General features: G+C 47.2%; 1 long non-coding RNA gene across 1 annotated transcript in view; it reads left to right on the top strand.

The window, feature by feature from the left end:
* Positions 1 to 360: 360 nt before the first annotated feature.
* LOC147096755 (uncharacterized) overlaps positions 361 to 13,753 on the top strand; it is a 49,735-nt gene continuing 36,342 nt past the window's right edge. Inside the window, exon 1 of the long non-coding RNA XR_015074549.1 lies at positions 361 to 649. This is a non-coding gene — a long non-coding RNA (uncharacterized LOC147096755). The remainder of the gene's footprint in view (positions 650 to 13,753) is intronic.

The following is a 13,753-nucleotide window of genomic DNA, read 5'->3' on the forward strand; positions in this document are numbered from 1 at the left end:
AACTGTTCGGAGGCCTATAGACTACGCCCACTAATGTTTTTTTCCCCTTATTATTCCTTATCTCCACCCAAACTGTTTCATTATCCTGATCTTTTGACCCAATATCATTTCTCTGTATTACAGTGATTCCTTCCTTTATTAAGATAGCCACCCCACCTCCCCTTCCTTCCTGCCTATCCTTCCTGATCGTTAAATAACCTGGTATGTTTAATTCCCAGGCATTGTCTCCCTGCAGCCATGTTTCTGTAATGGCCACAAGATCATACCCATATGTAGCTATTTGTGCCATTAACTCATCTATTTTGTTACGAATGCTACGCGCATTCAGATAGAGAATGTTGATTGAGGGATAAATATTGACCAGGACACCAGGGATAACGCCCCTGCTCTTCTTCGAAATAGTGGCCGTGGAATCTTTTACGTCCGCCTGAGAGAGCAGACGGGGCCTCGGTTTAACGTCTCATCCAAAAGACGGCACCTCTGACCGTGCAGCACTCCCTCAGCACTGCACTGGGAGCGTCAGCCTGGATTTTCTGCTCAAGTCTCTGGAGTGGGACTTGAACCCACGACCTTCTGACTCAGCGGCGAGGGTGCTGCCCACTGAGCCACGGGCTGACACATCATACAACGCAGAAATGTTCGAAACAAGGTACCCTCCACCCCCCAAAAAAAACACACACACACGACAAGCTGGGTTCTATTAAATCTAGTTTTTATTTATTTTACTGAAATGTATTAGTGTACGGCAATTTAGCTCCATTGAGTTGAAATCGCATGTTTGACATTAGTGCTAAACTTTTGCTACGAGACAAAGCAAAATATAAACTGGTTAACCATTCGATCCATCTGATCCACACAGCAAACTCACTCCGCAGAACACACATTTCACATAATCACTCTTTGCAACTCTTAAAATTACAATTCAAGTCAGCAAACTCAACTTTTTAATGTTTTGAAATTTTATATGATCTCTGTATCCATGATATATTAATCTTACGTTTGCACATATTTCCTGCGTCAATTTCCCTCCCCACCACCACATTACAAAAGTGGACAGTGGAATTTGTCATTGTAACCTTGTTAGGCTGTAATTACAAGGTTACATAAGCAGTTTGCATTAGAAGAGTGGACAAAGGAAATTATAATGGGACCAGAAAGCTAAGGACAGAAGATATGGCTTTAAAATGGGCTCTGAATTAGGTCCAATTATCCCAAACACTCGAACCCACTTCACCAATTGGTCGGTTTGACTCAGTGGGTAGCACTCTTGACTCAGGAGTCAGAAGGCGATGGATTCCAAGCCCCACTCCAGTACCTGCGCACATCATTTACACCCATATTACTCCCAGTGCAGTACTGAGGGAGTGCTGCGCTGTCGGAAGGGCTGCCTTTTAGAACATTAAGAAGTAGGAGCAGGAGTAGGCCATACGGCCCCTTGGGCCTGCTCCGCCATTCAATAGGATCATGGCTGATCCGAACCTAGACTCATGTCCACTTCCCTGCCTTCTCCCCGTAACCCCTTATTCCCTTATCAGCTAGGAAACTGTCTATCTCCGTTTTAAATTTATTTAATGTCGCAGCTTCCACAGCTCTCTGGGGTAGCAAATTCCATAGATTTACTACCCTCTGAGTGAAGAAGTTTCTCCTCATCTCAGTTTTGAAAGGGCAGCCCCTTATTCTAAGATTATGCCCCCTAGTTCTAGTCTCACCCATCAGTGGAAACATCCTCCCCGCATCCACCCGATCAAGCCCCCTCACAAGGAATTTCTTCACTCGGGGAGGGGGGGGGGGGCTGCTTGTGAATCTTTGGAATCACAGAGCTGTGGAGGCTCAGTCGTTGAGGCTATTTGAGGCTGAGATCCATAGATTTTTCGACTCTAGGGGAATCAAGGGATATGGAGATCGGGGCAGGAAAGTGGAGTTGAGGTGGATGATCAGTCACGATCATTGAATGGCGGAGCAGGTTCGAGAGGTTGTATGGCCTAATCCTGCTCCTATTTCTTATGTTCACCTGAAGTCTGCATTTAGTCTCGACTCTTCCCCATGTGCAATACCACAAGAGGTCGACTAACATATTTCTTCTGTAAACCTGAAGGTTTTTTTTTTAACCTTCAAAAAGGCATCTATAGTTAGTGCAGAACTATGTTTTATATACATATTAGGGATTGTGGCCGGTAGTCCTGTGGCATTTCCTTCCCTCGCCAATGCCAGTGTTGGTTCACACTCGAAAACATTGTCCACCAGACACTTTCAGGCAGTGACAACTGGTGAGCGATCGGACACCTGGGACTCTCAGTCACGGGTCCAGCGTTAAGTTTGCAAGTGAATAATTGCTGACATTTCGCCGCTCTCCCACAGATGCCGCTGCCGAAGATCCGGCCTATTCTCCGCCAACCATGGTTGCCAGGGAGATGGTTTGCTGCCTCTTGTTATGCTAATTACCACTAATTGAGAGGTAACAAGTGCCCCCTTCTTAAACTGTAAATTAGACGACATTTAAAAAAAAGAAAACTTCACAAATCAAATTAAAATTTGGTCTCGGAGTCGAGTGATGATGCACTCCCTCCGTTGGCCACCGGTCGCGGAAGGCCTCAAGCGTGCCAGTGGACACCAGGGATGGTTTGTTAAACTCAGCAATTCTTGTCTGAAAACCCAAATCAATCAGCTGTCCCACTTGCAGGCTCGCAAACAGCAAATGGAAGGGGAGGGGTGGTGGAACCTAGAGACAACTTACAGATCAGTGAAGGAGATTATACTTTAAGAAATGTCCAAGTACACCTCACGGGTCAGTTGGTAAATACACCCCCTGGTGTGGAGTTGAGCCATGGCCAACCTGTTCGGTCCATAGTTCAGTCTCTGACTGTGTGGAGTTAGCTAGCTGCTCCCAGCCAGGGAATCTGTCGCTACAGTTGGCCTCAGCACCTTTGGCCTGGGGCATGGTTGGTGATGGGAGTGGGGAATTAGCCAGGGTACCCACCCCTGATCACTGCTTGAAAGTGCGTTAAATTCGGGCACCAGGTGGAGAAAGGATTGGGCTCAGCTGTGAAGGCCCCTCCCCCACGTGGCCAACAACTCACCGCCGAGGGTCACGTATGAAGAAACGTCGCTTGGCTGAGGTACTGTCGGGCTCCCACCGCAGCAACAGTACATGCTCGAGGGACCCACGAGGACGAGCACCCATGGAGCCCGTACCCCCAGCAAGAGTCAGCACCTTCAGGGAGAGGAAATAGTGGGCCCACCATCATTGGCAAAGAGAATCATTTTGGGGGGAAAAATTCCAACATTTATTGCAGTAACGGATTGCGGACAATTATGGCACGGACTGAGAAATACGTTGTGAAATTTTCCAGGAATAGGCATAAGAACATAAGAAGTAGGAGCAGGAGTAGGCCATACGGCCCCTCGGGCCTGCTCCGCCATTCAATAGGATCATGGCTGATCCAAACCTAGACTCACGTCCACTTCCCTGCCCGCTCCCCGTAACCCCTAATTCCCTTATCAGCTAGGAAACTGTCTATCTCCGTTTTAAATTTATTTAATGTCGCAGCTTCCACAGCTCTCTGAGGTAGCAAATTCGATAGATTTACTACCCTCTGAGTGAAGAAGTTTCTCCTCATCTCAGTTTTGAAAGGGCAGCCCCTTATTCTAAGACTATGCCCCCTAGTTCTAGTTTCACCCATCATCGGGAACATCTTCCCCGCATCCACCCGATCCAACCCCTTCACAATCTTATATGTTTCAATAAGATCGCCTCTCATTCTTCTGAACTCCAATGAGTAGAATCCCAATCTACTCAACCTCTCCTCATATGTCCATCCCCTCATCCCCAGGATTAACCGAGTGAACCTTCTTTGTACTGACTCGAGAGCAAGTATGTCCTTTCTTAAGTATGGACACCAAAACTGTATGCAGTATTCCAGGTGCGGTCTCACCAATACCTTGTACAACTGAAGCAATACCTCCCTATTTTTATATTCTATCCCCCTAGCAATGAAAACCAACATTCCATTGGCCTTCTTAATCACTTGCTGCACCTGCATACTAACCTTTTGAGTTTCGTGCACCAGGACCCCCAGATCCCTTTGTACTTCAGTACTTTCCAGTTTCTTGCCATTAAGATAATAACTTGCTCTATGATTTTTCCTGCCAAAGTGCATAACCTCACACTTTCCAGTATTGTATTCCATCTGCCAAATCTCTGCCCACTTACTTAGCCTGTCTATGTCCCCTTGCAGGTTTTTTATGTCCTCCTCACTCACTACTTTCCCTCCCATCTTAGTATCATCTGCAAACTTTGATATGTTACACTCGGTCCCCTCCTCCAAATCGTTAATATAGATTGTAAAGAGTTGGGGACCCAGCACTGGCCCCTGCGGAACACCACTGGTTACTGATTGCCAGTCTGAAAACATTCCTGTGAAGCGCCTTGGGACGTTTTACTACGGTTGAACTTACAGCTGACAACCAGCAGGAGGGGGTTTCGGGACAGATTCATTTACAACAACTTGTATTTATATAGCGCCTTTAAAACATTCACTAATTTTTGCACTACAATTCCTGCCACACGGAATGTGTCTTGCTGCAATCCAAATCGCCTTCGTAACAGCAGGCTGCTGTTCAACAAAACAAACAGGAATGACTGGAAGGCTGGTAAACTGAACGCGTAAATATTAAACTCTTACATATGTCTCAGCAAGTTTTTAAAAAAGTTTTCAAAGTCATGTGTAGCCTATTTCAGGATCAGCTGCAATTTCCAGAGAGAGACAAACACTGGGAGTGAATTAGGAGAAACACACAGAGACAAAAAGAGATGGAGATCATAGAAAGGAGGCCATTCAGCCCCTCGTGCCTATGCCAGCTCTTTGAAAGCACTGTCCAATTAGTCCCACTCCCCTGCCCTTAGTATGCGACACTTGCCTGGATGAGTGTAGCTCCGACAACACTCAAGAAGCCTGGATGAGTGCAGCTCCGACAACACTCAAGAAGCTCAACACTATCCAGGACAAAGCAGCCCCCGCTTAATTTGCACCCCATCCACCACCTTAAACATTCACTCCCTCCACCACCGGCGCACCGTGGCTGCAGTGTGTACCATCTACAAGATGCACTGCAGCAACTCGCCAAGGCTTCTTCGGCAGCACCTCCCAAACCTGCGACCTCTTCCACCTAGAAGGACAAGGGCAGCAGGCGCATGGGAACACCACCACCTCCAAGTTCCCCTCCAAGTCACACACCATATTGACTTGGAAATATATCGGCCGTTCCTTCATCGTCGCTGGGTCAAAATCCTGGAACTCCCTCCCTAACAGCACTGTGGGAGTACCTTCACCACACGGACTGCAGCGGTTCAAGGCGGCGGCTCACCACCATCTTCTCAAGGGCAATTAGGGATGGGCAATAAATGCCGGCCTTGTCAGTGATGCCCACATCCCATAAACGAATAAAAAAAACACACAGAGAGACACACACACACACACACACAAAGATTTTCCGTGGTGCGGACAGATGTAAGCATTTTAAAATAGAATGCACCACGTCATTTGCCAATTCCCCACCAGCCAACAGGTTTGCTCTCATAATCCCAGGTTTTCAAAGTTGTTAATCCTGAAACTGAGCACAGTCCTGCTCCCCCTATGCTTCCTCAGATGAGCCATTCCCCCTGGATGAGGTCACAGGTTGAATTAGCCACTCTGGCACCTTGGGCGACAGTAAGCTCGCGACATCATCTGGGGAACAATTCATCGGAGGGGAACAACTTTTTTTTTAAATAAATATATTTGGCAATAAAATTGAACTTACAGCTGACAACCAGCAGAGGGGGTTTCGGGACAGATTCATTTACAACAACTTGTATTTATATAGCGCCTTTAACTTAGTAAAACATCCCAAGGCGCTTCACAGGAGCGTTATCAAACAAAACATGACACAGAGTCACATAAGGAGATATTAGGACAGATGACCAAAAGCTTGGTCAAAAGAGCTTGGCTTTAAAGGAGCATCTTAAAGGAGGAGAGCGAGGCGGAGAGGTTTAGGGAGGGAATTCCAGAGCTCAGGGCCCAGGCAACTGGAGGCACGGCCGCCAATGGTGGAGCGAAGAAAGTCGGGGGTGCGCAAGAGGCCATAATTGGAAGAACGCAGAGATCTCAGTCTCTTGTAGGGCTGGAGGAGGTTACAGAGACAGGCGAGGGGAGAGAATTTAAAAACTGAGGCGTGAAGGTAGACGTAAAAGATCCCTGGGCACTTGGTGGGGAATAAGAGCAGCGGGAGTTTCTCCTGGTGCGCTGGGCATTTTTTCAACCCTTCAACCAAAACCCACCAAAAACAGTTTAATTGGTCACTTATCTCACTGTCTGATTGTGGGATCTTGCTATGCCACATTTGCCAACAAGAAAAGTGACTACACTTCAAATCCGACGGCTACGAACATAAGAATTAGGAGCAGGAGTCGGCCATTTGGCCCCTCGAGCCTGCTCCGCCATTCAATAAGATCATGGCTGATCTGATCTTCGCCTCAACACCACTTCCCTGCCCGCTCCCCATAACCCTTGACTCCCTTATCGTTCAAAAATCTGTCTATCTCTGCCTTAAATATATTCAATGACCCAGCCTCCACAGCTCTCTGGGGAAGAGAATCCCAAAGATTCACGACCCTCTGAGAGAAGAAATTCCTCATTTCCGATTTAAATGGGCGACCCTTTATTCTGAGACTATGCCCCCTAGTTCTAGATTCCCCCACGAGGGGAAACATCCTCCCTGTCAAGCCCCTTCAGAATCTTATATGTTTCAATAAGATCACCTCTCTTCTAAACTCCAATGAGTATAGACCCAACCTGCTTAACCTTTCTTCATAAGACAGCCCCTTCATCTCTGGAATCAGCCTCATAAACCTTCTTTGAACTGCCTCCAATGTTCAAGAAGGAGTTAGATATATTTCTTAAGGCTAAAGGGATCAAGGGATATGGGGAGAAAGCAGGGACAGGGTACTGAATTTGGATGATCAACCATGATCTCATTAAATGGCGGAACAGGTTCGAGGGGCCGAATGGCCTACTCCTGCTCCTATCTTCTATGTTTCTATGTAATGCAAAGCACTTTGGGATGTCCGGAGGCTGAATAAGTGCAAGTCTTCATCTTTCCGAGCCCCAGAAGACGGCCTGCCTTCTAATTGGTTCTCAAGTTTTTCCCCCCAGCAGCCCATCAAAAAAACTTTTTTTTAACCAGGAGCTGCTTATTGCCCTCAGTTTCATAACATCATTCACAAACTTTTAACCCTATCCCAGACCCATGATGGGCAGTGCCATGGGAGGCCTGGTGTCTGTTTATTTTGGGGGACGTTCTTCTACGTTAAAAGGTGCTAATTAAATGCAAGCTGTAAATTCGAAGAATGTGCATCTGTACCAGGAACCTGTAGAGCTGAGGAAGGGTCACCGACCTGAAACGTTAACTCTTGTTTCGCTCTCCACGGATGCTGCCTGACCTGCTGAGTGTTCCCAGCATTTTCTGTTGTTATTTCAGATTTCCAGCATCCGCAGCATTTTTGCTATTGTATCTGTCGAGCTGTCCTGGCCTGAAACCACCAAAGGTTTGGTGGTTTTATTATTCTGAAAGTAATACGGATTAAGACGACCCTAAACTCTGGAATCCCCCTCCCTAAACCTCTCCGCCTCGCTACCTCTCTTTCCTCCTTTAAGACGCTCCTTAAAACCTACCTCTTTGACCAAGCTTTCGGTTTTTGGGTGACCGCTTTGCGGAACACCTCCGTTCAGTCCGTAAGGGTGACCCCGAGCTTCCGGTCGCTTGTCATTTTAATTCACTGCTCCATTCCCACTCGGACCTCACCGTCCTTGGCCTCTTGTATTATTCCACGGAAGCTCAACGTAAACTCGAGGAACAGCACCTCATCTTCCGATTAGGCACTCTGCAGCCTTCCGGACTCAATATCGAGTTCAACAATTTCAGATCATAACCTTGGCCCCTATTACACATTTTTTCTTCTAATTTTTCCACTCCTTTTCCTCCCCCCCCTTTCCTTTTGTTTCTCTCATACACCTGGCAGCTATCTCTTGCTCTGCCAGTACACTTCACACCTAATCTCAGCCTATTGCCATCTCGTCTAGCTCTTTTGTTTCTTTTATTCTTTTGTCCGATCGCAGTCCTGCCTTCGATCTAGTTTCTTGTCTTTCCAGTTTTGAAGAAGGGTTCGACCCGAAACGTCAACTCAAATTTCTCTCCACGGATGTTGCCGGACCTGCTGAGTTTTTCCAGCATTTTCTGTTGTTATTTCGGTCTCCTTTCCTGCTAGCTCCTTGGTGTCAAAAAATATTTTCACTGCTATCGCTCATGTTGAGGGCCCTGGGACGTTTTGCTATGTTAAAGGCACTATTTAAATACAAGTTGTTTAACAAGCAGGCAGAACTTCATTTCAACATCCCATCTGACAGATGGCACCGAGTCAAGCTAATACGAAGGGAACACTGTGACTGTATACTGTATTCGCTGCTCACGATGCGGTCTCCTCTACATTGGGGAGACCAAACGCAGATTGGGTGACCGCTTTGCGGAACACCTCCGTTCAGTCCGTAAGGGTGACCCCGAGCTTCCGGTCGCCTGTCATTTCAATTCACCGCTCCATTCCCACTCGGACCTCACCGTCCTTGGCCTCTTGTACTGTTCCACGGAAGCTCAACGTAAACTCGAGGAACAGCACCTCATCTTCCGATTAGGCACTCTGCAGCCTTCCGGTCTCAATATCGAGTTCAACAATTTCAGATCATAACCTCGGCCCCTATTTCATTTTTACTTATATTTTTCCACTCCTTTCCTCCCCCCCCCCCCTTTCCTTTTGTTTCTCTCTCACACCTGGCAGCTATCTTTTGCCCTGCCAGTACACTTTACACCTAATCCCAGCCTATTACCATCTCGTCTAGCTTCTAATCTCTTTTACTTCTTTTGGTTCTTTTATTCTTTTGTCCGATCGCAGCCCTGCCTTCGATCTAGTTCCTTTTCTCTCCAGTTTTGAAGAAGGGTCAAACCCGAAACGTCAACTCAAATTTCTCTCCACGGATGTTGCCTGACCTGCTGAGTTTTTCCAGCATTTTCTGTTGTTATTTCGGATTTCCAACATCTGCAGTATTTTGCTATCGTACATTGTGACACACAATATAGTCAAGAACTTTTAATACATTACTGTTTATACATTGTTCAATCAGGGGACAGTGAAACCAGTCAGAAATATCTCCCAATTATCCCCGATTACAATCCACTAGTCATTTAAAGCAATATCTTCGAACGGATGCGCTTGTGAATTCCTACCAAGACTGATTATGAAGATGTGCGAACATACATAAATATCATTTTTGCGTCCACTTGCTCAATCCCTGGGCAATGATAACAGAGGCTGTTGGAAGCAGTAGCACGGCTAAATATGTTGGAAGGCGTCACCTGCAGCCTCCTCATCCTTGCCAGCGCTTGTGATGACTGCATGAGACTCAATAGGGGCAGGGCAGGTATTAACAATCCATCGACTCAAATACACCACCTGTTATCTTTGGAGATTAAACACGTCCCTCTAATAAATAATCCAACATTGGTTTGAATCTGAAGCACTTCCAAAAGCCTCGGGCATTGATAACATCAGAATACTTCAACAGACATTAATCAATCACCTTGTACTCTAGCCTAAGGCCAGTAACAGAGCAGCAGTGGCATATGAAAGCCCTTGTATTGTTAGTTCCCTGTATAATGTCACGTCGACACGGTACAGTAGCTTCACCAATCCCGAGCTTCCAGTGGGGAGCCAAACTCAGGGTCGGAGAGTTATAATCCTATCTCTGCCTGTGCTCTCTTGGTCCTCTTTTGGTGCAGCTAGGGAGGACCAATTAACTCACCCTCGTTTACAGCCTCCCTCGCAGTCAGCATCTCTCTCTCTCGAGAGAATTTTGCTGAGTTACAGTTGCACAGGCTTCAGCTCGAGACACACCTGCTGCATGTCAGCCAAGAGGCCACTCGACAGGGAGTGCATGTCAATGGCTGTTCAACAGTGGAGGGCATCACATTTGTTCTTGTCCTCACCCTGTGGCCAAACTGGAGGTCACTGGATAGCAATCAGGAGCAGGGACCCTGTCTGATCCGATCCCCCCCCCTCAGCACCACGATGGAGAGAGTGCACTTAACCATCGATTTACCAAGCAGTAATAATGCACTTTGGCAGCCTGCAAAGCAAGGGCCTGCTTGGCTGAGAAGCGGCCCTCTCGCCTCTGAATCAGGTCACAGGTATAAACCCCACGCCAAGACTAAGATTGACACTCCAGTACAGTACTGAGGGAGTGCTGCACTGTCGGAGGCGCCGTCTTTTTGAGAGGAGACGCCAAACCGAGGCCCCGTTGCTGCAGCTGAATGTGAAAGATCCCATGGTTCTATTTGAAGAGCAGGGGGGAGTTCTCCCCAGTGTCCTGGGGCCAATATACATCGCTCAATCAACATCACTAAAACAGATTATCTGGACATTCATCTCATTGCTGCTTGTGGGACCGTGCGCAAAATGGCTGCTTCATTCCCTTACATATCAAGTGACTGCACTTCAAAAAGTAATTCATTGGCTATGTGAAGCGCTTTGGGACATCCTGTGGATGTGAAAGGCACTTTGGTACATGAACACTTTCCTCTTTTCTTTCCTAATTATAAAGTTGGATAGATTCATCCAGAGTGAAAGTGTTCACATGAAAAGGAGGGGGGGAGGGGGGGAGGGGGGGCGGGGGGCGCAACATTTTGGCAGGAATAACGCCGCGGGTTTAATCACTGAAATGTCGTCAGGCTGGGGTGCGGTACGGTAGCATAGTGGTAATGTTACTGGACGAGTAATCCAGGGGCCTGGACTACTGATCCGGAGACGAGAGTTCAAATCCAACCACGGCAGCTGAGGAATTTAAATAAATCTGGAAATAAAACGCTAGTATCAGTACTGGCGACCATGAAGCTGTGTCATTAAAAACCCATCTCGTTCACTAATGTCCTTTAGGAAAGGAAATCTGCCGTCCTTACCTGGTCTGGCCGATATGTGACTCCGGACCCACAACAATGTGGACTCTTAAATGCCCCTCTGAAATGGCCTAACAAGCCACTCAGTTCTATTGAAGGCAGCGGCTCACCACCACCTTCTCAAGGGCAGTTTGGGATGGGCAATAAATGCCGGCCTTGCCAGTGAATGAATAAAAAAATGTTTTACTTCGAAACTGGGCACGTTCGTGATCCAAGAAAGTATTTGGCAAGGTTTTCTCATGTATTCTCTGAACTACAACTGGACAAATATACCGCGATGAATACTGAGGCCAGGCTTCAATCACCAGCTAACTCTGGACCGGACAATTCAATGCACAGGTTCAAAAGGCAAACCTGACACAGATAATCTCCCCCGACCCCAAACCCAATTTCGCCCACATATTTTCTGCGTCTTTGTGACATTGAGCGGTTACTTATTCAGGTTCTCAATTCACTTTCAGCGGCAGGAAGAAATGGCATTTTCTATCGCGCCTTTTCACCACCTCAGGACGTCCCAAAGCGCTTTACAGCCAAAAATGAAGTACTTTTTGAAGTGCAGTCACTGTTGTAATGTAGGAAACGCGGCAGCCTCATTTGCGCATGGCAAGATCCCACAAACAGCATTGAAATAAATGGCCAGACAGTTGAGGGATAAACATTGACCAGGACACCGGGGGAGAACTCCCCCCCCCTGCTCTTCTTCGAAATAGTGGCCGGGGGATCTTTTACGTCCACCCGAGAGAGCAGAAGGGGCCTCGCTTTAACGGCACTTCCGACAGTGCAGCGCTCCAGTCAGCCTGGATTTTGGCACTTCCTACCCAACCACACCCCCTCAAACCCCAGCCATATAATCCTCTGGGAGAGGCAAAAAGCCGAGGAAAAAACCCAGGGCCAATAAGGGGGGAAAAAAATTCTCTGGGAAGCTCTTCTCCGAGCTCCTCCGGCACCCTGCTTGGGAGGAAGATCCCATTTCTTTATCGAAGACCCACACAAAAGGGCCATGGTCCCGTAGTGCAGGAGGCCACCAGAGTAGAAAGCATTCGGGCAAACGGAGAGCGTCGGGAGGAATATTGAGGGAGGCAAGGAGACAACCAAAGATTCAGTTCCAATACATGTTGGGCCCTTTGACAACGATTCTGTTTCTATCCTGTATAACACCTCGGGCTTATACTGGTTTTGGTTTAAGCGCTCAACAGGCCAGTTCTTGCTGTTAAATCAGGTACAAAGAAAAATAGAAGACCATTCCCCCCCCCCCTCCGCATTTTTGATTTGTGAAGATGCTTTTACTGTCAAAGCTTTTTGACGAATTTATCATCATCGCCAAAGCAAACCTTGGAGCCTAATCCTGCGGCCTCCTGTCCACTTTTGGACTTGGAGGAGTGGAGCGAATGGGGGGACAGAAATGGCCGCCTAATTATACCTCACTTTGTATAACATTTAAAACACACACGCAAACTTTGACCCACATACAAGAGACTCTAATCGACATCACAGACACATGGGCCGATCGATTCTGTTAAAAGTCACAAATTTACAAAGTACAAGGAGGCACCAATAGAAAACAGAAATACAATGGTATTTTTAAAAAAAACACAAGACATTAAAGCACAGAACACCATTACTAGGCCCCGTCATGAAGGATACATCACTCCCTAGTGGAGCAGGGGTACCAGAGCCTTAGGCTTTAACGCAGGAGGGCCCAATTCCAAAGCCTTTGGTCTACATGGACTGATGAGGTCCGCACCATGGAGCCTCAAGGGCCCCGTAAATCCCTGCGCCCATTGATTCCCAATAGCTCAAGCTGTTGGTGCGAGGAGACCGTGGGTCTTTGGATGAGGCAACAGCAGTAACAAGAGCCCTTCCCAAACCTCCAGGCTCCAGGACATTTAAACAGCACAAACGAGAGACCATGAAAATCACAGAAACCGAGTTGCCCCGGCTTCATGGGCTGGGTTGACAACTGGATAACGTCCCCTAACCTTGGTTTGGACACTCCTGCGCTCGCCTGCACACAGATAACAAATATTATACTTTCAGACCACTTCACAACCTTCATTGACTCAACATTGATGTCAACAATTTCAGATCATAACTGTTGCCATTTACACCTCCTCTAGGACCCATCTTTTGTTTCTTTACTTGTCCCATTACCATCGCCTTTCACCATCATCCCTTTTGTCATTAAATCACCCCTGCCCTCCACCCCACCTTCCCTTTTCTTTCCTTCCCCTGTCCGTGCCTCTGCACTTGTTTGAAAGCAGTTAAACCTCCAACTTCCTCCAGTTCTGACAAAAAGGCCCTCGACCTGAAACGCCAACTCTGTTTCTCCCTCCACAGAGGCTGCCTGACCCGCTGAGCGCCTCCAGCATTTTTCTGTATTTACAACAACTATCTGGATGTGGAGGAGGGAGAAGGGGCTTTGGGCGCTTTCTTTGTATTTATATAGTGACACAATGCATGTCGTCACGGAGCCCGTTTCATTCCAAGCGTTGCTGCCCTGATATGCTTAACGTGCGATACTTTCAGTCGAGTTGGTGGGTCCCTGAGGAGTGGTCCAAACCTGGAGGTCCCACCACCTTAATAGATCGCTTCAAATAAGACTTCCTGCATACAAGGGAGAGAATCTGGCTCCGTCTAGGTAGACTTTAAAAGACCCAATAGCAGCTCATTGGACCCAGAAAAATTAGTCTCCCCTCCACATTATATTACTGTCAGT

This window comes from Somniosus microcephalus, chromosome 34 (assembly GCF_052327205.1).
Source record: "Somniosus microcephalus isolate GS21.2 chromosome 34, FLI_Smic_1.0, whole genome shotgun sequence".
NCBI classification, from domain to species: domain Eukaryota; kingdom Metazoa; phylum Chordata; class Chondrichthyes; order Squaliformes; family Somniosidae; genus Somniosus; species Somniosus microcephalus.